At 45.0% G+C, this 27,528-nt stretch overlaps 1 protein-coding gene across 1 annotated transcript in view; it reads left to right on the top strand.

The window, feature by feature from the left end:
- The window catches only part of SPMAP2L (sperm microtubule associated protein 2 like), a 368,678-nt gene that overhangs the window by 114,392 nt on the left and 226,758 nt on the right, over positions 1 to 27,528 (top strand). The gene's annotated exons all lie outside the window — the stretch shown is intronic.

The following is a 27,528-nucleotide window of genomic DNA, read 5'->3' as shown; positions in this document are numbered from 1 at the left end:
GCTTCTCTGAGCCCATCTCTAAGCTATCCTCTTGCGGGTCAGGACTTCACCTGCAAGGGTCAATAAAGACCTATAGCACCTCCTCCTTTTCGGCCTCCCTTTTTGACTTGCAGTCACTGTGGCTGTTTATTCTCTGTGTATCCCCTTCACTCTGTAAATCAGTAGTCCAACAAGGTATGGGGTGTGTTCCTAGGTCTCTTCTGTTCTTGGGCATTCTCTTGCTAGTTCCTGCTCTGCCACAGCTGCCCCATTGTTGTGTTGAGGGAGAGTATGGCACATAGGGGAAATCCCCTTATGTGATTATGCCTTGGAGAGGCAGAGCAGATGAAGTTGCGGAGCCTGCGACTTTTGTAAAGGCGAGAGAGGCGCCTGAGAGTCGACAAATCCTGCAACCTGAGAGACATTGCCTGAAAGGGACGAAAGACCCCAGCAAGGTGTTGGCATGACCACAGCTTCATGGTGGGTGAGATGCCTAACGAATGTTGCCGAGACCACCGTAGAAGTGAATCCTACTAGCTACCTAGCCACTAGCCCGAGTCCGTAGACAGGACCCCGAAGTTGAAGGTGCCGAGAATGCTACGCCGGCGAAGCCAGGCACAGAAAAGACCAGACAAGAAGTCGAGTACCCCAGTGTGCGACGAGCCCCGCGAGGTTCCTCTGAATCGGAAAAGGTACCAGAGAGAACGGGAGAGGCGGGAGGCCACCAGGCTGACGTTTCTGGGGCCCGGGGCACAGACAGCCTTGGAGCCTCCCTTCCCCCTGAAGCCCATGCCCTACTCTAACCCACCCCGTGAAAAACATGTCACCCCCTACAGACCCCCGAAAGGATTACATACCTTGAGTCACATTCAACAGAAACTCCTCTAGGCTTTAAATAGATTATCTAGTTTTTCCTTTTTTATTTTAATTAAGCTTGTTGCTTGCACATGGCAAACCTTTAGCAACATTTCAGAAAAAGAGATATACAAAGTCTTATACAAATTCAGCAATCATCTTCAGAAAACACTTTAAATTACAGAATACCATTTCATAGTTACCGTTCATATTATGTAAAACACCTAAAAACCACATTAAAACTCCTAAAATTAAAATAATCATCTTCATAAATCACTTTCGCATGTACCTTTCATATTGGCTAAAACACCTAAAAATCACATAAATGCTCCTCGATTTAAAGCAATTCCCTAATGCTAGCAGCCACAGAATTGAGGAGATGAGATGAGAGAGGAGATGAGAATCTCCTCTCTCATCTTTTCCCGCCTCTTCTACTGCTCTTCTCCATTCTTTGGACTTCCTGTATCTCATCTTTCCCCTCTTAAATCCATATACCACTCTGCTATTTGTACCCTTTGTATCCTTTCCTCCCGTGACTCCATCTCTTCCTCACTCTCTCACCTTAGCTGGCTACGTTTCCACTTACAGCTTAAATTTTACTTTCTCTGCCTTCTCTTCAAATCCCTCCATGGTCTTGCTCCTCCTTATCTCTCCTCCCTTCTCTCCTTCTACTCCCCCTCCCGCTCCCTTCGTTCCGCTGATCATTTCCTTCTCACTGTACCTCCTTCCCCATGCGCTTCCTCCTGCTTCCGCTCCTTCCAACTCCTTGCACCTCTGCATTGGAACTCACTCCCTCTTACAATCCGCTCTACCATTACCTTCACCTCATTTCGCACTTCCCTTAAATCCTTCCTCCTCATCCTCCTCCTTGAAAACTTCCCCTTTGCCCTCTCCTTTTCCCTTCCACCCCCCACCTTTTCCCACTCCCTCTCTTTCCACCCCCCCCCCTCAGTTAATTGCTCTTTGCACTGTTTTGTGGAATGATTCATGATGTAAATTTTGCTCTAATTGTTAAATGTTATTGTTATTCTGTATCTTGTTGTTTCTTTGTACAGCGCCTTGGTGTAAAGCGCTCTATAAACAAATCAATCAATCAATCAATTGTATAAGCAGTTGATCTAAAAGGGTTATTGTTGCTAAAGAGAGACTCAAGTATTGACCATTAAATAATATGGTCCATCAAGCATCAAGTATCTATGCTGCTCTATGAACCTGCCCAAGAGGCTACTTCTCTCCCTCTTAGTAGTTTGTGACTTTATTTATGCTTATTTCCAGTTTGACCTAGCAGTGAATTTCTAGCCACAAAAGTATATGTCAATGTTGAAAACAGTTGCGATGGTGACCCAAAAAGCCTCCACGGCCCAAGTGGACCAAAGGGGCAAGTTCAGGGTCAACAGTACCAGGATTCAGACCTTGATAGGCGCCGGATAGAGGTGAATACGGTCGCTCTGTGCAGCAGAAGGGGTGCTCTCAATGACGCAGGACATGGAAGTCCCAGGATTGCTTCGCATTTGAGCCAGGGTGAGTCGGGTTTTAGCCGCTGGGAGGGGTCGATGAGTGATGCTCCAGTGGTTCTAGTCACTGGGCAATGGTCAGCAAAGTGGTAACTTTGGGGGTGTCGATGTACAGGTCGATGAGGCCGCTGTTCGAGGGCTAGCTGGGCTCAGCCATAGTTGTAACTCCTGGTCAGAGTCGGTGTGTGACTCACCAGTGTCTGGGATTGGGGCCCGGCATCGAGCAGTCGATTTGGGCCTAGCAGGTGATAGGCTTAGCTAGGGCACGACGCAGTGTCAGGCTGGTTCAAAGTGCAAGCAATAGTAAAGCTTGGTGGAGGAGTGCAAACATCAGGGCTAGTGCCTTTCTCTCATTCATAGTGCGATAAACACAGAGCTGCCTGTTCAGTAGAACAGAGAGCTTCAGCTGGTCTGGCCATCTTGCTGCTGTGTAGCCCACTCAGGAGGACTTGAGGACATGATGTTTCCATTCAGGGTCTGCTCTCCCAGCTTAAGGAGATTCTGGTGCAGAGTGGTAGGTTCTGGTCCACAGCAAAGGTCACTCCAGATGTGCTGTGGGAGTGGGTAGGGAACAGACCTTTCATCTGACTTGGATGGCTTGCTCTTCCCCCCAGGCTGAGGGCTTTGGAAAGCACAAGCTTTCCAAAGAAAGACCAGTGGTTTCTTCTCTGGTGAATCTTTGTGTCTTGAGAGGATCTAAAGAATGGGTGGGAGACCCCTTCTTTTAAAGGCAAAAGGTGATTGGACTAAAGCCCTGACTAAGTGGTCCAATCCCTTTTCCTGAAGTGTTTTGCTTCAGAGGAAGTAGAGGGGACCTGAAAGGAAAGAGGGACAGAGAGAAACAAGCTAGTGGAAGTCTGTCTCCTTCCATTGACGAGGACTTCCTGCCTACTCTAATTCAGCCCCTTCCCTTCCCACTAAGAACAAAGACCCTTACAGGTGCAGCACCCTGGTTTGAGGCTACTCCTTTTGAATGGCTATGCTCCATTGATGCCTGGGCTAATGACAGCTGCCTCTGGCTGAGAGTGTTGTCTGCTTTCATAAAGAGATTAAAGAAGAGACCCGGTCCTCCAGGTTCCTGTCCTACGATTTGGCAGCCTCCACCCAGCTGGCCAGAATAAAACATCGCCTTCCACAGCAGAACTGACTCACAGGAGCTGACGCCTGTGCAATATCAATTGTGGCAGCAATGATCATACGTAGTACCATGCCTAAACGCAGGCATAGCTTTATTTAGAGTTTACCCTGCCACCAGCATGGGTTATTCATGATCATCTTAGTTTTGAAATACAGGGGAGGCAGATGTCAAATGCTGCCCCTCTGCGGCAGAAACTTGTCTGTCACTTTAGCTCTCTAGTGGGCATCTTGTGGCCTTTAAATCTTATCTATGCCACAAGCAGAGCAGGCGCTGCTGATCAGGCAAATGATGCAGCAGGGCAGAAGTACACTGTGATGAAAAGGGGATTCTGGTTGGCAGATTACCTTATAGGAGATGGAATAATCTGCATCATTTTATGTATTAATAAAAAACAAAAAAGCCAAGTCTTTGCACCCTCGCCAGATGGCAATTCTTCACACTGTGTACATTCTAAAATGTGACATAAATTATGCTCAAGAACTGATTAAAACAAAACAGGACATTGATCAAAGGGGACTCATAATATGAAAAATAAGTCTCAAAGAAAGTGCAAATTAAATTAAAGTGAAGAAGAGATGAAGGGAGCAATTATAAAGGGGATTTGAGAAACACTAACATCACTTCTCAATGTGCATTTTGTATAGACCAGTAGATGGGTGACACTGACCAATGTAGCAGCTATTATTTATCTTGCAATGCTGTTCTTGGTAAAAAAAAATATTGTTGCGAGGAAAGATACACACGACCACTAGTAAGTGTTCCTATCAACAGCATGAATATGCAAAAATATGAACCCAAGCACACAAACACAGATCTCTGCAACAAGTGCTTAACTCAATGAGCTATCTCCTTCACCATGGTTGAACTCAAATGTATCAATATTAATTTCAGCTTCGATTATTGCATTTTATTAATATATTCCCCAAAGAAAGATGTACTTGCCACAAAGGTTGTGCTGTACTGGATGCACAAACTGGGCATTTAGAGGATCAGTTGATCTGATCTGAACTTGGTTGCAATACCTCATTGGCACACTATGCATTATCATGATGTGCTTAAGTCTTTAAAAAAAGAATTGCAACAACTTCTTTGCCCGGTAGCCAGGTGGGGGACCCTCCTACAGTGCAACATCTCAGTGTAGGCAGACAAATTGATCACACTTATCATGCCTGTTATTACTCTCCTTTTGTTGTCAGCCATCACCTTAGGTAGGTGCTGACTGAGATTTATGAGATGCTGATGGCTCTAGGGTATGGATGCCAGCCCTGCACCAAAGATTAACTGTAACCGGCATGCTGAAATGCGCACACTCGCAGAGAAGTAAGCATGTCTGTGTTTTTGTTTTTCAAAATGATAGCCAACATTGAGTGGCAGGGACTAAGACAATATTGCAACCTATGTCTGCTTATTGTAATTTGTACAGCTCCTCCTACAACAGTTCGACACACACATAAATGCCAGAGAAAATGTTCTCAACAAAAGCCTTCACGCACCAGAACGTATTTATTGTGCATTGGGTCAGCATAATTTCCATTATTATTACTTTCCTGTTACATCTGGGGACGTAGCCTGTCTGTCATCTGCTTTTGTTTTCTCCTGGCGACACAGGCTCCAGGGAGTTACTCCGGCCAATAACGAATGAGGATCAAATGTGCCATGGCTTAGAAGTGGCCCAGTATCTGACTGTGATAGCATTTTCCTGGCATATGTGCAGTACAGGGCGATATACAAACAATTAGAAGACAGAATACATGATTCAGCTCTTATAGCATGCTGTGCAAAACTATACTCAGTTGGTTTCAGAATTGTTGCCCTCTCTGGCTATACATCCCTGCTTTCTGAAACCATAAACCTATTTACAGACCCCATGGATGGAAGAGGCCCCCCAATGCAGAATCAAGGGCTCAGAGAGGGTTCCCATGCCAAAAATACTTTTCACTAAAGTGCGTAGCTGCCAATGCCCTCCTCAGGCTCCCTCCACCAATGTGATGACCGCATTTCCTTTTCCTTTAACTTTGTATATATTTTTTGTATTCTGAGCAGGTTATTACAAATCCAGCATAACGTAAAAGGTAAACTCTCACATATACTGCATGATAAAAGCTGATATTTGAGATAGATGGCAGCATGGCCTCCTCAAACATGCGCTATTGCATGCATAACAATGTGGCCATGGGGCTGTAGAGGCCAAATTAGAGAACCTAAAAGTGAAGCGACGATATTAGCACACGGCAGCACAACAGCTGGCGGCTACATTTTCACATCACATTCCACATAATGTACTTTTAGACACAGGGAGAGGCAAAGATTGGCCCAGAATAACACTGTGCTGATGAGGTACTGAAACTAGGATTTAAATCGAGGAGTCACTAGACCACGCATCCCAATTTGCTAGAAGTGCTATGCAAATAATAGCCTGCAACACATCACATGAGGAGCCCCCATGCTGCGCGGATGTCCTGACCTGCGAGGCCTGGGGCAGTTTGCCCCTTAGACTGGCAACCGCCTTGTGACGGCCCTGAATGTACATGCCTTCCCCAATTTTGCAGACAAACAGTAACAGTGGTGGCAACGTGCTACACCATGCAATGATGGAGGGCAGAGGCAGGGCAGCCACAGAGGAGGAGGGGAAGCATCCAATCCATGGCAGGTAGGAATCATGAGAAAAGCTAAAGCCTGCTGCCTTTCAAAGTGTGAGCCCTCGTGCTGCTTGGTTCTGAGGCTTGTGCAGTTGTGCTCACTCGCTTTTTGCTCCCACGGCCACACCCTGCAGTCAGAGAAGGCAGAGAGAACAGTGACAAATGATTGGCTAAGTGCAAGAATGGGGAGGAGCAATCAGACAACAGGAGCACCTCCAAGTCAACCATCAATACTGTTTTTTAGTTTGGGCTTTTAGTGGTGCTTTAGCGGTGCAACACTATTGCATTAGAGCAAAGATAGGGAGAAATGGCACGTGAGAAGATACATAAAGCTGCTTTAGCTGCTTTAGATGGGGAAGCCACTTTCTATGAGGCCAGGGATGTTAGGCTGCTACCCAAGAGGATTCCAATTCATTCTCTGCCTGTTTTTGTTGTGCTTTTTGCAGCACTTTTTGCAGAAATATTTTTGCCAAACAAATTCATCAACATTTTTTTTATTTGGAGGTGGGGGAGGTCCCTACACACCACCCTACCCCTTATATGCCCCCTACAACCCCCATATGTTTTGATATTTTTTCGGCAAAACCTTTTTGCCAAAAAGCACCATGAAAGAAAATGGAAGATGAATGAATGTCGTACCAAGAGTCCTCCTGGGTGGGGTACTCAGTGGGAGGATCTCATGGGGAGGGAGGGCCAGGTTGGGTATAGTAACTATACCAGGAGAACAAAGTATCCCTTTGACCCTCCCACCTTCCCTCCAACCCCTCCAATCCCATAGTATCCAATGTCCCCATGGTTTGTTTCAGCATGTCTCAGACAAGAACTACTGGGACAAGGAAGAGGCCGCGAGTAATGCAGATCACTGACAAGGACGACTGTATGCGTTCTAGCCTTTCAATTGATCCTGTTGTTCAGCTGTCATTCAAAGGCAGCGAGGGAACTGAACAATGGCGTCTTCATTGTCGGCTCAGCAGACGGTGTCCAGGAGGGAAGCACACTCGCAGAGGTCCCGCAACGGAGAAAGCGGACCTGAGGAGAGGGAAAACACCCACCGGTGACCGAAGCTGTTGGAGTGCCTCCAAATTGCCGGCAAGCTGCAGGGGAGGCGTGTAGAGGACCGGGGAAGACCCAGGTGAGCCAAGCAACCTGCAGAAGCTCCTGGGAAACCCACAAACAACGAGAAGGAGATGGCCAAGACCCTGCAGGTATCAGGGGGGCAAGGCCCAGGGTTCGGGAGACCCAGAGTGTGCTTGAAGACCACAGTGAAGGACAAAAGGAATACGAATACTCACAGGGGCAGAATTACATAGTGAAAGTGGTCCGGGACTCATAAGAAGAAGGCATACCCCAAACAATAATAACAGTGGAACACACACTTTGCATATACAGATGATACTCACATACCTTAGCAGGGGAATAAACCAACGATGTGGCTTGAATAAAGGTCCGATTAAGAAAACTGGGAGAATAACCAAGTGAAGGAAGTCTGGGACCCACGCTGGGGAGCCACACCTCAAAGAGTGATAAAGAGGAATACACACTTTATATATATCAGTAGCACTCATAGAGTTTGGCAGGAGAGTAAACAAAGGCTTTGGGTCAAAGTGAAATTAGACAAAGAGGACGTGGTGAAGTGGGTCTGGGACCCATGTTGGAGAAGAGCACTCCGCAGTATAATCAAGGGGAACACAAATCCTGTTGGTACAAGTGACATTCAGAGACCTTGGCAGGAGAGTAAACCGAGGCTCTCAGTGGATGTAAAGACAGAGAGAACTGAATCCAAGAACATTGAGTATGCTACTTGTCAGGAGAGTGAGCCGAGACAAGACGTATGAGAAAGGGTTGGAGACCCTCAGCACAGCTTGGGAGAGAGAACTAGGCTACTTTTAATGATCACAATACCTGGAAGTCGGGCCCTCTCAGAAAGGGTCGAGGACCCTCAACACAGCTTCGGAGAGAGTACCAGGCTATTTCTTTCTCATCAGAGTACCTGAGAGGGGTACTGAAAGAAGGGTCCAGGACCCGTAATAATTCAGTATCAAATAAGGGCACAGCTTGGGAAAGAGAACCAGGCTATCCTTTATCATCGCAGTATCTAGGATTTGGTTCTGCCCACCAAGGGGCTGGTACCCTCAAGACGGTGTGTTAAAGGTGCTAATTCAGCGCCAGACAGGGGGACGCACCTACCGACTGTGAAAGTAAAGAAAGGGGATGGTGGGGTTAGCTACATGGGAAATGACACAGGTATTCTAAGCCACAGATGCCCCGTACAAAAGGCTTCACTGAGAACGGTAGGGGGTAATGATGCATTGGGTGTATACACAGTCCATGATACTGTCCTATGATTAGCTAAAGATGGGGAAGGATCAAAATAGCACCATCATAAATACGCAGAGTGGGAAATCCCACGGGTGGGCTGGACCTGGAAAACCTCAATCTGAAACACGTGAACAGTACGACAGGGATCTGTAAAAGGGAATGTGGCTTAAGCTTCTCATTACCAGACAAACAGCATAAAAAGAACAAGGTGATGTAATTACAGGGCGGTCAGCCAAACCAGCTGCTTGGTACGGCAGCAGGGAAAGAAATTGCTCTGTACCAGTGTGCGGTCACATGACCGCCGATGTCCATCGGCAGGCGGCTGTGGGAGAGGAACACTGGATGGTGTGGTGTTCCTTGGAGAACCAATCAGACAGTAAGTTCTTGAGCTCTGGGCAGGTGGCCCGCCGCCAAAGCATCTACCCCAGAGTTTGCCACGCGTCATCATCATTGAGAATGGAGCATGAGACACCCTATAGCTGGTGGGAAGAGGACATTCACATGATACCTGTTGGATGATGAACTTTGCGGTCTATTAAAATTCTGGCGGTCAGCACAAATGTTACTTCAGTAATAACAAGTTGTTCCGCGGTGGGTTGTGAATAAATGTGGTACCAGATGGGGAGTTATTGTAATGGGAAAGTGTTCAACTTTTTGCTTCAATTACACTTCACCAATCAGCGTAAACTTCGAGGAGGTGATGTCTACGAAAATGAAATCCCTGGGAAACTTAGAAAAGGTGAATTCTCCAACTTGCAAGTTTTTCAATGGATTTCCGAACATTGTATTTCTTGGTATAAAACTACTGTTCGTATTCCATTCAGATGTCAGCCTTTCCATCAGAGCCTGTCCGCTGTTCTGTTTGATTTGTGCTCACACAGCTGTGATAAACAATGTTGCTTCTTGTCCGGTGTTTGCTCCACTTTTTGAGTATGTGGTTATTTTTATTATGTTATAATTGGTGGATCCCTGACTATATTTTCGGAAGCCGCAGCGAGATCTCTATATTCTCCCCGAACCACTGAGTGTATCCAGGCCGCCCTCCCAGGGGGCACAGGACTGGCGACTGCAGACCTGTTCATTGCGAATGACTGAAGAGGCTCTGCAGATGCTGAGTTCGCAAAGGTCTGCTAGATCCCGAGCGCCGTCCTTTACTCAGTGGAAGGGGGAGCCCTTGGTGAAGACCCAGTACCGACGGGACTTGAGAGTATCCAGGACGTGAGTATAATGGTGCAAGAAGACGTTGCATAATAGTGCATGCCTATGCATCCTCAGAGAAGGGAGGATGATCGGCTGCAGTAGTGTAGATATTTGAGCATACCACATGATAGGGAGTGGGCGTTGGTGTGGGTATGCCTGCGGGTAGAGCAAGAGAGGTGCGTAATGTGTGGCAAACTCCATTAGACAGGAGTGGTGCGTAGTGCAGGTGATTGCATAGTTGCGTCATAGAGGTACAAGTTGTGTTGTTTTTTTTGTTGTAGATAGGGACACGCGTGTGGTAGTTAGAGTCATTCAGTGGTGAGAGCTTGTGGTGGAGGAGTCAGCACCAAGAGGTATCTTGTGTAAAATAGCAGACTTTGTGCATTTCAACAGCAGGACTGTGCTGGTGATGCAATGCAACCACTGGACACTCTTGTGCTAACATGGGGAATGGTGAGACCGTGGGAGGATCGTCAAGTACTAACATTGAGTGAGTGGTTGGGCCTGTGGGGAGGGCTATTGCGAACGAGTGGAGTGTCCGGTAGGGCCTGCATAGAGGGCCAGTATGAATGTTGAGAGGTGTGATTAGGAATAAAAAAGAAAAAAAAGGGGAAGAGTTGGGAGCACAGGAGGATGGTGTAACACAGGGTAGTAGACTAAAAGAAAAGAAATAATGGCTTATGTGGACAGCCCTCTAGACCACATGTGCCGCAAATCGCCCCAGTATCACGATAAACTATTAAAATACAATTTTCAGTGGGCCGGGGAGACTGCAGGGCAGTGTTTCCATGCGCGGCCAGTGTGAGAAACCAAAGGGTGTCACACCTGCTAGCCCCCAGGGATCTCTCTCTCAGGTTCCCAGGGCATGGCCATCGCCTTTGGATCCAAACCCTGGGGGGACCAGCGGGGGAGGATCACCTGGGTGAGGGGTCTTTAGGGAGTGGGGGTTAGGCAGCCGATGGTGGGACGCAGTATTCTCCCCTTTTTTGTACATCCAACCCCTCCTATATTTTAGGATCTGATGTTCCAACTCCTCCCCTTTCCGCACAAACACTAGGCTGAAGAAGAGGCCGACCGAGTAACAAGACTAACATACATCGTACTGGACATGTCCCACTAATCGGGTCGCGCAAAGTCAGGCACTTGACTTTAAGTGCATACACCTGATTCCAATTAGCTCTCCTCACACAGATAAAAAGCAGAACCTAGAGACACACCATGAGCAAGGTGGAACATGAGTACTAGCATAACTTCCGGGACGAAGGTGAACCTACTGGAGTAGAGCGACGGACCAAGGGACGAGAGCAGCTGATCGAAAAACCCAAGAGTTCCCCACAGGAAGTTGTAGCCTCCACAAGGCTGCAAAAGACTTGTGGAGAAGGCCAGATCCCAATATTGAAGACTGCATTGTGTTTCAAGGATGCCAGCGACACTGCCGGGTGAACAGCAGAGTTGAGGCAAGGCCAAGCCTGCGGTACTAATCTTGACTCGTGAATTGGAAATTCAAAAAAGCAAGAAAGAACCGCACACAGCCGGTGAGTTGGCAAGCAACCTGAGGGACCGGTGTGTGTTAAGAAAGATTGAAGCTTGCTACAATATATCACAAGTGAAGGTTGCACGCGTGTGGATGAGACGCAAGGAAAGGCAGACCTGTGAATGAACTTTAAAGTAAGGACAGCTGAGGAATCATTGATACTGATTAACAGAGTGGTAGGGCGAAAGGGAGTAGCCCACTCGAAAGTCACTGTGAAAGGTGCATTGTTTGTAGCGATAAAAATGAATGAACTGTAAAAGTGACAGTGAACCAAGTTAACCCAGAGAGAAGGGGAGAGGAAAAGCTGAACATTGAATTCTGTGTCAAAGTGGTCCTGCGGTGGTCTGTAAAGAAAGCCACGCACACTCTAAAGTCTTCGACATCCGAAAAACAGTCTGAGCACGACTGAGGGAGACCCAAAGTGTAAAAAACTTGGGGAAGAGAGCCCTGGCAAGTGTTGTTGAACTGTGAAAGGTCTGAGCCTGGCAGAGGGGGACCAACGTTGAACTTTTGTTTTTGAAGAGGTCTGAGCCGAAAGAGGGGGACCGATGTGAACCTTTTGTTACGTTGGTTGGGAAAGACTGGAACAAGAACCTTTAACGTGGCAGGCCAGCCGGCCTCGATTCACGTTCCAAACTGTTTCAGTGTTAAAGCCAGAGCGAGAGTGTGTCATACTGCCTACCGAGACTGCCTTATTCCGTGCTGTCTAAATGAGGGGAGGAGAGCTGATTCAGCCACGTTTATTCTTTGTCGAACACTGATTTTCCTTTTATATACATACCTCCTTTACACACTTTTTTGTACAAGAGATGGGGCAGGCATTAGGTTTTGGTAGCACAGGCCATTTTGAATCAACAGCCATGACTATGACTGTTTTCTTTATTATTTGATGGTTGAGACAACTCCCATCCTAGTTGTAGGGCAAAGTAGGCGTTGTTCCAAACCCCTCGAAGTTAATGAAGGTTTTACAAATTGTATCTTTTGTGTCAGTGTTATACTTGTGATACCATACCTCCCCTACACCAGTGGAAAGGACATTTGACAGCAAGATAATAGAGACTCGTACCTATAACCGAAATATAAAGGCTCTAAACTAAAAAGCGGGCAAAACATATTGGGTCTCTGGAAATGATCCGAGGAGACTTAAAGGGGAAAAATTAAGTAAGAAGAAGAAGGGACAGTGGGAGCGGGAAGACCGAGCTCACCGCCGCTCCCACCCCCCCCATGGATTATATCCCACTTTACGACCAGCCACAGAACTAACCCAGGGCGGGAAACCTCAAAGCGAGACGAGAGGAAAGCAATGGGGGAAAAAGAGAAAGAAGCACAAAGAGAGGGGGTGCACATACGGGGTGAAAGAAAATATCTAGCAGACATTGAAAAGAATACACGCCCTCAGGTGGATGTGTTATTTAGTGAGGCGGAACGGGTGATAGAGGAGGAAGTGAGGAGGAAGAGCACAGGGGATAAGGGAGAATGGTTATTAGGAAGAATAATATTCAAATTAGGTAATTTCCGAGAGGAGCCTATTAAGTTGGGTTTCCTTCCAAGTGGACTTCAGCGCCCTTCTTAGTAATTACTATCTGTCCAGTCTCGGTCGCATGACATGTGTACCAACAGAGTTCCCTTGGCTCCTATCCTCCGTTTGACTTATGTATAAACGAGACTTGGTTCCTTAGAATTTAGTCATGCGCCCTTGTTGTCAAAGAGAACAAGCAGGCAGAGAACACTTTTTCTCCAATGTTAGACATTTGGCTTTTAATTATACAAAGTTTCTGAAGCGCCCTTTGTGATTACACGTGTTTCGACGTCTCCAGCGTCTTTTTCAAATCAGGGCTGATTCTGTCGCCATTTTACAAATGAACATTGCATTTACAAAACAAATAATTAAACCACAATGATTGTATGAAAATAGTATTGAAAACACATTTTCGTTACATAAATTCATGTGAAAAGGTGGCCATTGAGGGAGGTGGAAAGGTAGGAGGGTTTAGGGATGGTTGAGAATAGAAAAGAATACACCAAATAAGGCATTCACAAATAATAATTGAAAAAGAAAAAGAAAAGAAAAGAAAAGAAAAAGGGTCACATTATTAGTGATTAATATCCCATTCCACTTCAAATCTTCAGTGTACAAAGAATCATAATTGGTGAATCAGATGAAAGGTACGTTTAGCTCTTACCTATTAATGTTGATTCAATGTTCATATTACATGGTTTAGGTTTAGAGTTCATGGGTTAGATCCCTGAAAAAATATATATATAATCCAACCCATTAATGAGCTGCCTAAATGTTACTTGGTAATATTAATTTCAGGTTGTTGTAATGACCATTCCATTATGCCAAATGTTTCTAAGATGGCTTCCCTTTTTGTCTAAGTATTACGGCCTGGGAAACATATTTTTTCCCTTCCTTAAATGGGAAACATCCTAAATGTTCTAAAAGGGAAATGTTTACTTTCCATTCCTGTCAATGGGTTTATTGCATTACAATTTTTTTTGGAAATGAACTGCGTGTGGTCCCAGTTTTTGTTTATACCCACCGCGTTTTACTTTAACACATACGCCCTATCAAGACACGCTTCCGCTAGTCCTTAAACATTATGGATATACAATGTGCATAAGGCACGAAGTATTCAAAAAATAGGCGAATAGGGCTTTTTAGCATAGGGAGGGTTATTATATTACCTTTGGATATTGATCAAATTTGAAAACTTTTTTGTGTTATGCATGACAGAAAACAGAAGTAGGACTAAGGCAACAGGTTTCCATGGACACAACAAAAATAGACCCGTGTCGAAAAGCAATCGAGGACTTTTCGGAACGGGACACGCTTTCACAGGTAAGCGTGCTAGAGGGGCTCCGGTCTAGGGGGGGATTTCTTAGACAATGCGGACACACGTGGACACTCGTGAACACACGAGTTCTTAAGGAATAATGTTTAAGGACTGGCGGAAGCGTGTCTTGATAGCACGTATGTGTTAAAGTAAAACGCGGTGGGTATAAACAAAAACTGGGTCCACACGCAGTTCGTTTCCCAAAAGAAATTGTAATGCAATAAGCCCATTGACAGGAATGGAAAGTTAACATTTCCCTTTTAGAACATTTATGAGGTTTCCCATTTAAGGAAGGGAAAAAATATGTTTCTTAGACCGTAATACTTAGACAAAAAGGGAAGGCATCTTAGAAACTTTTGGAATAATGGAATGGTCATTAAAACTACCTGAAATGAATATTACCAAGTAACATTTAGGCAGCTCATTAATGGGTTGGATTATATATATATTTTTTTCAGGGATTTAACCCATGAACTCTAAACCTAAACCATTTGATATGAACATTGAATCAACATTAATAGGTAAGAGCTAAACGTACCTTTCATCTGATTCACCAAATATGATTCTTTGTACACTGAAGATTTAAAGTGGAATGGGATATCAATCACTAATAATGTGACCCTTTTTCTTTTCTTTTCTTTTTCTTTTTCAATTATTATTTGTGAATGCCTTATTTGGTGTATTCTTTTCTATTCTCAACCATCCCTAAACACTCCTATCTTTCCCCCTCCCTCAATGGCCACCTTTTCACATGAATTTATGTAACGAAAATGTGTTTTCAATACTATTTTCATACAATCATTGTGGTTTAATTATTTGTTTTGTAAATGCAATGTTAATTTGTAAAATGGCAACAGAATCAGCCCTGATTTGAAAAAGACGCTGGAGACGTCGAAACACGTGTAATCACAAAGGGCGCTTCAGAAACTTTGTATAATTAAAAGCCAAATGTCTAACATTGGAGAAAAAGTGTTCTCTGCCTGCTTTTTCTCTTTGACAACAAGGGCGCATGACTAAATTAAAAGGAACCAAGTCTTTAATATTCAAATTAGATGGGGAGGACGAAGAGGAAGAAACAAAAAAGAATGATGAAGGGGATGAGAAGACGCAGCCTCAGATGAAGGGTTATTAGGAGGCGTTGACGAATGGTCACCCGACAAACATAGGAGAAGGAGAAGAATAGAGCGGAAATGACAGTACAGTGATGGTTGTGACAGGGACTGGTACACCTCCATGTGTAGTAGGACAGGGAAGGTAAAAATAGGGTTAACACAAGCTGTCAGAGATGGAGGGACAGGACCTTATAAACGGGAAATGCTGTTACTACAGAAGGGACGAGGGGGAGCCCATTATGTGCCCTGGCAAACAATGGACCAGGACAACCTAATATTTGTCTTACCCTCCCTCAAAGCCGGGGCCAGCAAATGGATACAGGCACTTGAGAAAAAGACAGCGGATGATGCTGGCCGTAGGGGATATGGACATTTTGTTTGCTGCAAATATAGGAGAACAGGCAGTCAAAATTTGGGATCAGGCTGGCTATAAAGGAGTGAAATTGGGCACTTATGCTCATGACAGAGATCCATTTAACAATTGTCGAGCACATGTCTGGGAAGTTTTAAGGAGTATGTATCCAGATAGCTATGACCTGGCGACAGTGAGGGCTTACAAAATGAAAGGTGACGATGACACAGCTGAATATATAAAGCGAGTTCAGGGTTTATGGACCCAAGAGACGCGAAGGTCCTGGGACAAATGAACACCATTGTTCTATCACATACTAGTAAATGGACTACCAACAGAAGTACAGGCTTCCTTGGACAAGGCAGTGGGTATAGAAGCTAAGGGCTGTCCCGAAATGCAAGCAACAATGCTACATTACAGTAAAAGGAAGCAGGAAAGTAAGAGGCAGACAGCAGAGAATGCTGCAAAGGCAGAAAACAAATTAGTACAAAAGAAACTGGCCAAATACACCATGTAAGGAGCACTGTTAGTGCCAAACACCACCACTGTGGTGACAGTACCAAAGAGGGTCTCCCATAGGACAAACAGCACAACAAGGATGGTAGGTGCAGCCGCAGTATGATATGATATGATAGGTTATCTATTACGCGCTTAATACCCAGAGGTTTCTAAGCGCGGACCCGGGGATTAAACCTGTGTTGCTCCGTGTCACCTTGCTTCCAAGGCGAGCACGTTGCCCTCTGAGCTATCCTCCCGAGACGATGGGCCACAATGGGGAACACCACCACAGTGGAATTACATGCATGGGAGATACTTCCCTATGGAGGAAGAGGCGGTATCGAGTAACAGGATACAGGGTTTTCGGACCATGCTACATATGTCAGAACATGGGACACGTGGTGCACACCTGTCCATTTATGCAACAGGCAGTCGAAGTAGTGCAACAGCAGGGGCTCCAGTGGCAGTAGAAACAGTGTCCTCCAGAGCAGTTACAACCAGGGAGGAGTACAGCACCAAGGAAGGACAACCGACAGTGGGGTAACAGTTCCAGCGATGGTTGAGCCACCTGCAGTAGCAGGCAGAACCACAGTGCTGCTAGGGCAAACGTGGTGCCCCATTACACAGGGGTCAGCGTGCTAGAAGGGACCCTTTTCCCCTTCCTGCCGAATAACACTCAGCAAAAGGGGTGCCCACAGAAAGGGCGAGCGTGTCCAGTCCTAGAAGGAAGTGATGACCCCGAAGAGGAGCCAGTGGTAGGAGTGAAAATAGGACAAAGAAAGTTCTCGTTTCTCATAGATACAGGAGCAACCAAATCCTGCATCAGGGAGGGGGGATTCCCATTATCTAACAAAGTGATGGATACTTGGGGCTTTTCTGGGGCAGTGGTCGCATTCCAGTAACAAAGGATTTACCATAAACTATAGGGACACAACACCTCATGGCTCCCTTACTGTACTCCAAAGACACACCCATCAATATCTTGGGGAGAGACCTGCTTAGTAAAGTAAATGCACCCATATCATTCACAGAGAAAGGGTAGTCTGCTCACTATGCCCGGGTAGCAGCTCTTCTCTTGGTAGCACACGCACAAAGCACCTTAGCAGCACAGGCACTATACCACAGCACGTTCCTGTACGGGGTCGAAGTTCTGCTGGGATGGGTCCTGGGAATACAGGGGAAGTTTTTCCGACTGGCTTTGGTATTCCTATTCACACCACAGTGCCAGAAGGATGACTTACAGGTGAAAACAATGGTGTTACAGCTGGAAGAAGCAGTAATACGCAAAGACATGGTGATTCTGTTTGCAACAGACAATGACAACATGGAGTGGCGAACAGTGCTGTGCATTGACACCACTTTGACAATTACAGGAGTATTGGCTGAACAGTTGAAAATGAAAGAGAGGTGGTGCTCCAGATACAGATACCTTGCCCAGTTCAGATATTGGAAAAAATTGTGCCCATTCAGACACAATTAGTGGAAAGGGAAAATAAACACACAGAGGGAGATTTTAAAAGGGTGCCGGATGAGTTGTGGATGAAGGGAGCTCATGCTGTGGGGGGAATGAAAGGGATTGGAGCAGTAAAAGTAAAACTGAAACAAGGGGCACTGCAGCCCCAAGGAAAACAATACCCATTGACCAGAGAAGCAGATGAATGTATATACTTCACTTTGCACGCATTACGGCAGCAACGCCTAATTCAGACATTAACATCAACCTGTAACACAGCAATCTATCAGATAAAGAAATCAAAGGGCGGGTCATGGAGTTTCATCCAAGAATTACACCCCCTAAATGAAGTGGGGGAAGCAGAATTTCCTGTGATTGCAAACCTCGCCACCATATTGTGCAATATCCCAGCGAAGGCAAATTACTTCACGGTCATTGACTTGAAAAATGCCTTCTTCTCTATACCTTTGCACCCAGAATCAAGATATCTGACCGCCTTCACGTATCGCGGAACTAGATTCAAACACACACGTTTTCCCCAGGTGTACTGCGAATCACCCAGTATTTTCAATAGGATAATACAAATGGATCTATGCAATGTGCAAACACCAAGCACTGTGATTCAATATGTTGACAATCTGCTAATATGCAGTGAGAGAGAAGAAGAGTGTAGAACAGACTTAGTTCATGTTTTGTCACGTCTTGCATAGAAAGGGTACATGGTGGATAAGGCAAAATTACAGTATTGCCTAGAAGAGCTTATGTACCCGGGGCAAATAATATCCATTGACGGGCATAGAATAGCACCCGAAAGCACACAGGCCATTCATTCTACCACCCGCCCACAAATGGTGAAAGAGATGCAACGGTTTCTAGGTCTATGCTTTATTACTGCAGAGCATGGGTATTTGATTATGCCACATTTACTAAACCCCTACTGCAGGGCCCTAAGGAAGCACAAAAAGAGAAGAGGGACATACAATGGGCACCTGAAATGAATGAAAGTTTTACCGTACTAAAAGACGCACTGGCACATGCAGCATTGTTAGCTACCCGAATTTACAGCAAAAAATTCTGTTTGTTCTGACATTCAGATGGCCCAGTGATGACGGCTGTCCTCACACAAAATAAGCCGCAGGGACATCAACCACTAGCTTACTACACTGGAAGCCTAGACCCAGTAATGCAAGGACACTTCCCTTGCAAATAATTGCTTGTGGCTGCAGCATTTGCAATTGAGAAGGCATCATCGATTACCATGGGGTGTCCCGTAGTATTGTATGTGAAACACTCATAATTCGCCATTCTTGAGAAATCAAAACATACACTAACTACCCAAAGAGCATCGGGATATGAGGTCATATTAACCAACCTAGCCATAGAGGTGGTAAGGTGCCGAAGTGTAAACCCAGCAATCTACATAGCAGAACCAATACAGGAAGGGGATTTCATACATGATTGTGCAGCGCACGTGAACAGGATGGAAGGGAATGTACAGGTAAAGGAGGAAAAAATAGCAGGAACAGACAGGGTCTATATTGCCGGGTCATCAAGTATTGACCCAGAGACAGGAGGGAGACATACTGGTGTGGCAGTAGTGTGCTACATAAATGGGGAATATGTAATAACATCTCAGCAGTGACTACCTTTGCATTATTCAGCACAGGCAGCAGAATTAGTGGCGATGATAAGAAAGAGCACTAAAAATGATGGCCGGGCATACAGCAGACATCTTTTCCGACTCTGTCTATGTCACGTCAACCATCTATTCAGGACTCGCATGTTGGGAAAGAAGGGGATTCAAAAAAGTGACGGATCCCATGTACAACGAGCAGAACTACTAAAATAATTAATTGAGGCCCTGAAGGTTTCAGTAGCGGTGGCAATAATAAAATGCTCCACAAACACAGGAAAACAAGACAAGACATCAATGGGGAACGAAATGGCCCACATAGCGGCAAAAGCAGCAGCATATGTACCAGAGGGAAGGGGAGTTCAGAGGTGCCCTGCAGAAGGGAAAACAATGCCACTCATCACAGCAGAAATGAAGAAGTGTGGGGAGGAAGAAAGGGAGGCCAACTTTAACATGACCCCATAGTACAAAGAATAGAATTACAAGGAGAGGTACCAAACGTGGAAAAAGAACTGTGGATAAAAAGAGGATGTTCACTGTCACCAATGGACCTGATTTGGCGGCAGAATAGCACCGGGAATCCTGTTATGCCCAGAAGATTGTTAAATGTTGCTTTAGAATAGCTGCATTTCCCCACCCATTCATCCAAAGAAAGCATAGCTGCAGAACTGAGTGAGGGATGGTACGTTCCAACCATGCATAAGCAAGTGAATGAGTTCATGGAAAATTGTATGGTTTACAAACAGTTTCTGCCTGGCCATACTTTACGGGGAATGATACCATGCCCAGAAGGGCCCTTACGGGACTTGCATATAATTTATGTTGACATGCAAGAAAGATGTGCCTCCTACAGATTCCTAATCGTAGTGGTCTGTCCATTTTAACGTTGGCTTGAGGCAGGCCCTGTGCAAACAATAATGCAAAATCCCCAGCAAAGTTCCTGGTGAAGGAAGTATTCACAAGAGGGGGTGTATGTGAGGAGATAAGGTCAGATAATGGCCAACACTTCGCCAACGATCACCTTAAGGAGATAACACATCTCTTGGGGATCAAACACAGACTTTGCACAGTTTACCGCCCGCAGGCAAATGGGCTGTGGAGAGAATGAATGGATTGCAAAAAAAAAAGAGCGCATGGCTAAGCTAACAACTACTATGTGCCGAAATTGGCTTTTTTGCCTCCCTCGTGCACCTTTCGCCCTTCGAAACACACCTTCTGTGGAGCACCACCTTACTCTGCATTAAATTGTAACAGAAAGGAGAATGCATGCGCCAGTACCTCTTTCATGTTCAATTTCATATGCTATCCCTAGCTCAGAAATCCTTGGAAATGAAAGACTATTTAACTGAGGTGACGAATGTGCTTCGCTAGATCTCACGCCAGGTCCAGCAATCTACAAGTGAGCAAACCAATATTGATCACTGTGCACAAGACCGTCAAACATTTCCACAAACACAGCCTCTTTATCCAGGGGACAAAGTACATATTTGAAACACAGTGAGAAAGTGGAAGGAGCCTCGGTTTTGTGGTCCTTTTCAAGTGGTCTTCTCAACACCCACGGCAGTGAAAATAAAAGAAAACCGTGCATGTACAAGCAGCACATCAGGAAGAGGTGGAATCACTTGATGGGGAGTATTAGCCAACTTACATTAACATTTTGTGCTATAATAAGGTGTTACAAAAGACCCGTAATAGAAATAGAGGATGGACAAGGAAAAAGATGAGGGGTGGGATTAAAGAGAAGAGTGGGTTAAATGTAAACAGTGGTGTATTGTTCTGCATCTTTGTTTTGCGTCTTCTTCTTTTCTGGCATTTAACACCTAAGGATAAATTGGGCCCATCAGCTGGTGGTGATAGGGAGACACGCACTAAGCGAAGTATAACTAGCCCAATAGAATTCTACAAAATTGTTGGGGAGGGGCTGGACCTGGCCTCAGAAAACCTATGGTATGGGGAAATGAAGAAGGTGGGACTGGGGATCACCAAAGGCACATGCTATGTGTGCTCACTGTGAGAAACCTGAGGGTATCCTCCCAGCAAGACCTTGAGAATCCCTTATCCAGGTGGCCAGGACACGACCATCACTGTTGGATCCAGTTCCTGGGGGTTGACTAGTGGGGGAGGATCACCTGGTTGAGGGAGACCGGGGTTATGCTACGGGGAATATCCAAGGTGAGGCACGGTATTGTACCGAGGCGGAAGAAGAGGACGAAATCCCTGAGGCCTTCATTTGCCTCCCCCCTCCCATTAAATCTCTTCCACCCAGATCCAATAACCTGTCCATACAGAACCCATCCCCTAAAATGTCTAACCCGCTTGTATCCAAGGATTATCTACCCCACAATCAATATTCTCCTGCATCCCACCCAAACAACCCCAGACATTCTTCTCCACATTTCTCTGGTTATTTTGTCCCGAACATCCAATCTACTATGACAGAACATTACTGTTCCCACAATCCCCTATGTTCTGTTCTCCATCCCGGTCATTCCCGTTCACTGCACAAACATTCCCCTTCCCGTCCTTTAGGATACTCTGACACTCCAACCCCTCCCTTTTCCAAAACAAACTGTTTTACCTCATGAAAGACAACAGACTTGTAATAAAACTGTTTACCTGACATGTACCAACACAAGAGTCAGGCAATTGACTTAAATCACACACAGCGGACAGGCCTTTCTTTTTCCCACAGGGATAAAATGTGGAGCAAGCGAACACTGTATGAGCACGGCAGACAGCACGAAGAGGTGGCTAACCAGGCGCGTCAGTTCAAGAGAAGGAGAAAGGCGGCGGGAAGCGAGAAGGTGCCGAGGAGAGAAGCCACCTTGCCCTTTTCGTCCGAGGCCTGCAAAACCTCATGGAGGAGAGCATAAGGCTGCGAACAAAAGCCCAATTGTCTTGCAGCAGATGCCAACAAGCAGGAAGGAGAAAGATTCCTGCTATCATGGTACCGGTCTTGACTCTAGAAAGAAGGACTGCCCAGCGGTTCGTCACAGCTGATGAGTCAGAGGGAGTACTGATTAGAGCCGGGCTTTGTTGATTGAAAGTCACAAAGTGGCAAGTTGAAAGCAAAGTGAACTGTAAAATTGTTAAAGAGAAGACCAGCTTCAGAGGGGATCACCACCCCGTGGGTGCTAACTCGAGAGACTCCTGTCGACCAATTATTGTTTGAAACTACATATACCAAAAGGCCAGGATAGGTCAAAGTGCTGATACAGGGGGTCAAGCAAAATCCCCTTACAGTCAAAAGTCTTTGATCTACAAACTGTTGAAAAGTAAGGGAAGTGAATCCCACAGTGAAAGAAAACAGGGGCGAATCCCGCAAACATTGAAATGTGTAAAACTAAACTGTGAAAGTAAAGAGGGGTCAGCGCCCGGAAGAGGGGAACCCAAGGGTGAAGCACTATCACTCTAATCGGGAGCCACAGTGAACCCGACCGAGGGAGGCTAAGAATCAAGAGGTGCCTGCACCCAGAAGAGGGGGAGCCAGGGGTGAACCATCATCAACCTAAATTGTTAAAGAGAGCCACAGTGAACCCAACCGTGGGAGGCTAAGAATCAGGAGGGGCCTACGCCTGGAAGAGGGGGACCCAGGGGTGAAGCAATCACCCAACATTAAAAACAGTCTTTCAAGGGTAAGGGAAGTATCCCCATTGTCATTTGGGATCCAAGCCCGGTTGAGGGAGATCCAGGGGTGGAAAGCTGTCACCTAAATTTCACAAAGGGAGGAACTGTCTTGTGAATACGTTGAAGTAACAAGAATGGTCTGCTCCCGGAAGAGGGGGAACCTGGGGTGAACGCTTATCACCCTAACAAACATTCATTTGGTTAAAGGAACTTTTGTTTTATTATTTGTTGAATACGTCAGTTCCTCGAGGGCAAGTGACTTTCAAGAGAAACAAGACTTGTCCATCTACGGACCTGAGAGCTGAAAGCTGAACTGTCGTCTTGTGCTGGAGAAGCTTGAGAGTGCACTGTGCTCAAAGATCCCACCTTACCCCGTGCTCAAAACATGGTCAAGGGAACCCAAGGCTACCGCATCCAGACATAATATTTGAGAACACTTATTTCTTTTTTCGAAAAAACAATCCCACACTCTTTTGTATTAGTTGCAAGGATTGGCAATAGGTTTTTATTAGTAAAGGCCACTTTTATTTTGACACATCACTAGGACGTTCTTATTTTTCATTTGATGGTCGACACTTGCTCCCATCTTAGATTTAGGTTTAGTTTAGGCGTTATTTTTCCAACCTGCATACAGTTTAATAAACACCCTTGAACTGTGATCACTTGTGTCTGTCATACTTGTTGCCACTATGAGTTCCTTACATCACTCATCCCACATCTCACAGAAACGCCGAAGCAATTCTTGCCACAAGAGGTGACAGCAGAAGAGGGAGGATGTCTGGTACAAATGGCCTTGTGCAGGACTAGGAGTATGTTTCTGGGGCATACATTTGAAGTAAAGTGGATTAATGCGGGGAGGAGATGTACAAGAGCAACCTTATACAGCTAGAAAGTACCACTCATGACGAGAAGAGTAAGCACATGGTTCTGGAATATGTAACAGAGGGGGCACAAAAGGGAAAACAAGTGGCCACTGTCCATAAAAGAATACACTGTTAGACCTCCCTGGGGAACGATGTGCCATGGGGCCACACTTACTCCTGATGCAAATCCAGGGTTCAGCGCTGCACACCGGGAAGTGGGAAAGGGGAATAGCACAGTGCCGTGCAGAGGGGCTGGTGGGCTTCGAAGAAAGGGTGGTTAAGACAATAAATGTGGCATGTAAGAAAACTTGGAACAGTTTTGTGCATGCTTTAACATGGATAAGCGACAACACACATGCAGAAAACAAAACACTGCTTGTATAGTATTCTTTGTGTTGCAGAGCAAATGAAACAATAATGCTGGGGATGAATACCTTTTGTTGAGTTTAGCTTGTGAGGGATAGGTTAGGATCCCGACACAGGACGGCAAACTTTTCTTTGGACATTCTGACACAGTTTCATTAGACTGTTTTGTTGAGGCATGGAAACCCCTCTTCGAGGTAGGGCTAGTTAAGATTTCTTCCACACGCCCCGGCTTGCTTTTGTTATTAATAAAAGTATTTTCCAATCAATTTACCAACCAGCACATTTTGTGGGATTCTTTGTCAAAGAGGTAATGGATCACATTGATTGCAGCCATCTGGGCACAACATGAAAACACAATAGATCAGGTGGCTCTTGTGGAGGAGGACACAGAGGCATTTCCTATCAGGAAAGGTGTCAGACAGAGGTGTGTCTTGACCTGACTTTGTTTAATTTGTTTATCAATACTCTTGATGTCTAGGTGTAGCTTGCCAGTGTTGATACACCCAGGGTAGTTCCTGTTAACGTCCCAGTCCTTTTGTTTGCAGATGATGTCATAATGTTGGCCATAACATAGAATGCCTTTATGAAAGTGATTACATGTTTTGAGAGTTTCTGATGCCAAAAGGTGCTTCATCTCAATAGTTCTGAGACCAAGTTATGGAGGTGTGAATTTATGGGTAAGATAATGGTGAGTGGGTCACCACTGGAAGTCGTGCAGCACTATGATTACTCAAGAGTGTGCTTTTCCTCTTCTGGCTCCTGAAAGTTCTTAATAGGAAAAAGTGAGTTAGCACTGAAAGGGCTGGGGGTATTTTATATTTTTTAGCCAAACATCAGGGAGCATATAGTCCCTGCTCCTTTTAAAGCCTCTCAGGCTATGGCATTTTCACTGTATGACAATGAGCTGTGGGGCCATGTAAAAATTTAACTCTTACAAGTAGCTGAAAGGGATATTTCCAAAAAACGGTATTGAGACTTCTGAGCGCTATAATTTAAACAAAGTAGAGTATCTGAGACTGAGTTTCAAAATTACAAGGTAAGATTTATTTTGTGCATATCATACACTCGAGCGGACTTCAGGTTTTCCACGACCAGTATTTCATCGAGAGTGGAGAATTGAAGTGCCTGAATAGTACACTGCTTCTCCCTCTATACAAAAGGTGAAGCCTGCATCAGCATAGGTAATTTGTTATTCATTTACAAGAGATAACAATACAAATATGTTCAGATTGCATACATAACAATGCCCTAATCCCCAGAAGGCAAAACAAATTACATATTCAACAGTTCTTATTTTTTTTGCTAGTTTCCACTTTACTTATGGATTTAATGACAAACTCTTTCAGCCAGTTCACGGACGGTGACTTGTGTTTGAGGCCTTAAATACAGAATCCACTTGCCCTATGTTCCAACAATGGTCACCCTATTTGTATAACCTTAAAAAGATACCTTTTGTGTGTTTAACAAAGTGGAAAGGCTGAACACTATGGGCCTGATTTCGCAGAGCGTTTTCCAATGGGGTTGCACCATTATAAAACGTGTTTGTGAATCAGGCCCTATGACTCAATGTGTAGCTAACCTCTGCTTGGTGCAGTCAGTATTTACATAGCATTTAAAGAAGAGAATACAGCCATATTGGAACAGCTTAACTTACTTCGCAGAATAGATGGTCCTATCCTTAATGTTATTTAACCTAGGTTTATCGGTGAAGGCCAGGTGACTGATACATGCCCTCTCCATGGTCCCAGCCATTTCTTATAATGACTGACAGAGGAAGTCATGAACACATTCCCATTTTGTTTCTACTCAATGACTGACAAATGCGATGCCATTTAGAATATTACTGAAAAAACACGATTTTGATCGCAAAAAAGGAATTAGCTTAGAGCTAAGAAAGATGCATATTATTCTTATATTCTAACAGTATGATCTGCTACAGTTTGTTCCATGAAGAGCTGGCTCATGACGAGAAGAGTAAGCACATGGTTCTGGAATATGTAACAGAGGGGGCACAAAAGGGAAAACAAGTGGCCACTGTCCATTAAAGAATACACTGTTAGACCTTCCTGGGGAACGATGTGCCATGGGGCCACACTTACCCCTGATGCAAATCCAGGGTTCAGCGCTGCACACCGGGAAGTGGGAAAGGGGAATAGCACAGTGCCGTGCAGAGGGGCTGGTGAGCATCGAAGAAAGGGTGGTTAAGACAATAAATGTGGCATGTAAGAAAACTTGGAACAGTTTTGTGCATGCTTTAAGATGGATAAGCGAAAACACACGTGCAGAAAACAAAACGCTGCTTGTATAGTATTCTTTGTGTTGCAGAGCAAATGAAACAATAATGCTGGGGATGAATACCTTTTGTTGAGTTTAGCTTGTGAGGGATAGGTTAGGATCCCGACACAGGACGGCAAACTTTACTTTGGACATTCTGACACAGTTTCATTAGACAGTTTTGTTGAGGCATGGAAACCCCTCTTCGAGGTAGGGCTAGTTAGGATTTCTTCCACACGCCCCGGCTTGGTTTTGTTATTAATAAAAGTATTTTCCAATCAATTTACCAACCAGCACATTTTGTGGGATTCTTTGTCAAAGAGGTAATGGATCACATTGATTGCAGCCATCTGGGCACAACATGAAAACACAATAGATCAGGTGGCTCTTGTGGAGGAGAGACACAGAGGCAGAGCTGGGCCTAACAATTATAAGAAAGGATGCTGCACTTAGGTCCATCCTTTTATGAACCAGAGTATGGGTAGCTGAGGCTGACTCAGTCCATAAAAGTCACCTTTGCGATGTGATGGGCTTAAGAGGTGCAACATCCTTGCCTTGGTCCAAAAAGTCTGTTGTGCTCATTGGGTTGAACTAATCTATAGGAAAACCCAGCTTTGATCCCCATCACAATAAAAGCATATTAAGGAGTTATGCTAGCAGCCAGTGATGGCAACAAAACGTGAGGCAGCCCTACCTCATCCCCAATTGATATATGGTCTCCTGAGATGCTCGCGCTCTATATAAAGTACTGTTCTGGTATCCTTTCCCTAAATTTGACACTATGGAGATTGGTAACGTATGTGGCGTGGCTCTGGAATCTGTGGATTTCTTTTTTCTTGCACGGTTTATATCGTAATACGAGACCTGGAATGTGCAAACCCCTCCTACTTGCGGGTAGAATAACTAATCTACAAGAAGCACTCGTTTGGGCTTATCGCTGCAAGCACACCTGTGGTTGCTTTTACCATTGCTAAGTTTATCTGTAAGGCATGGAAGAGGTCAAGTTCTATTTTATTGGATGCTGGTGATGATCTAGCATAGTAGCTTAAGCAGGACTGTAAAAACCTGTTGACACGCATAGTTTCCTCTTTCTAAATGCTCTCTTTTTTATAATTTTAATAACTTCCAAAGTGTGGCAATGTATTTATTTTTTGTTAGAAGGCTTTGATCGTACTATATTTTAAAAATGTGAGTCATGTTTTAATCTTTTATTACAGTATGTAATAACTTTGTTAGTTGATATTTTTCAGTAGTTGTCCGTGCATTCAACGCAAATCTTATTTGTGGCAATTTATGATGACGACGTGCTGGGGAATCCACCAAGTACTCTTCCAT

The sequence above is a fragment of the Ambystoma mexicanum genome, chromosome 6p (assembly GCF_040938575.1).
Source record: "Ambystoma mexicanum isolate Mex_15411 chromosome 6p, UKY_AmexF1_1, whole genome shotgun sequence".
Lineage (NCBI taxonomy): Eukaryota > Metazoa > Chordata > Amphibia > Caudata > Ambystomatidae > Ambystoma > Ambystoma mexicanum.
The sequence above is the reverse complement of the archived record's forward strand: the minus strand, read 5'-3'. Positions and strand labels throughout refer to the sequence as shown.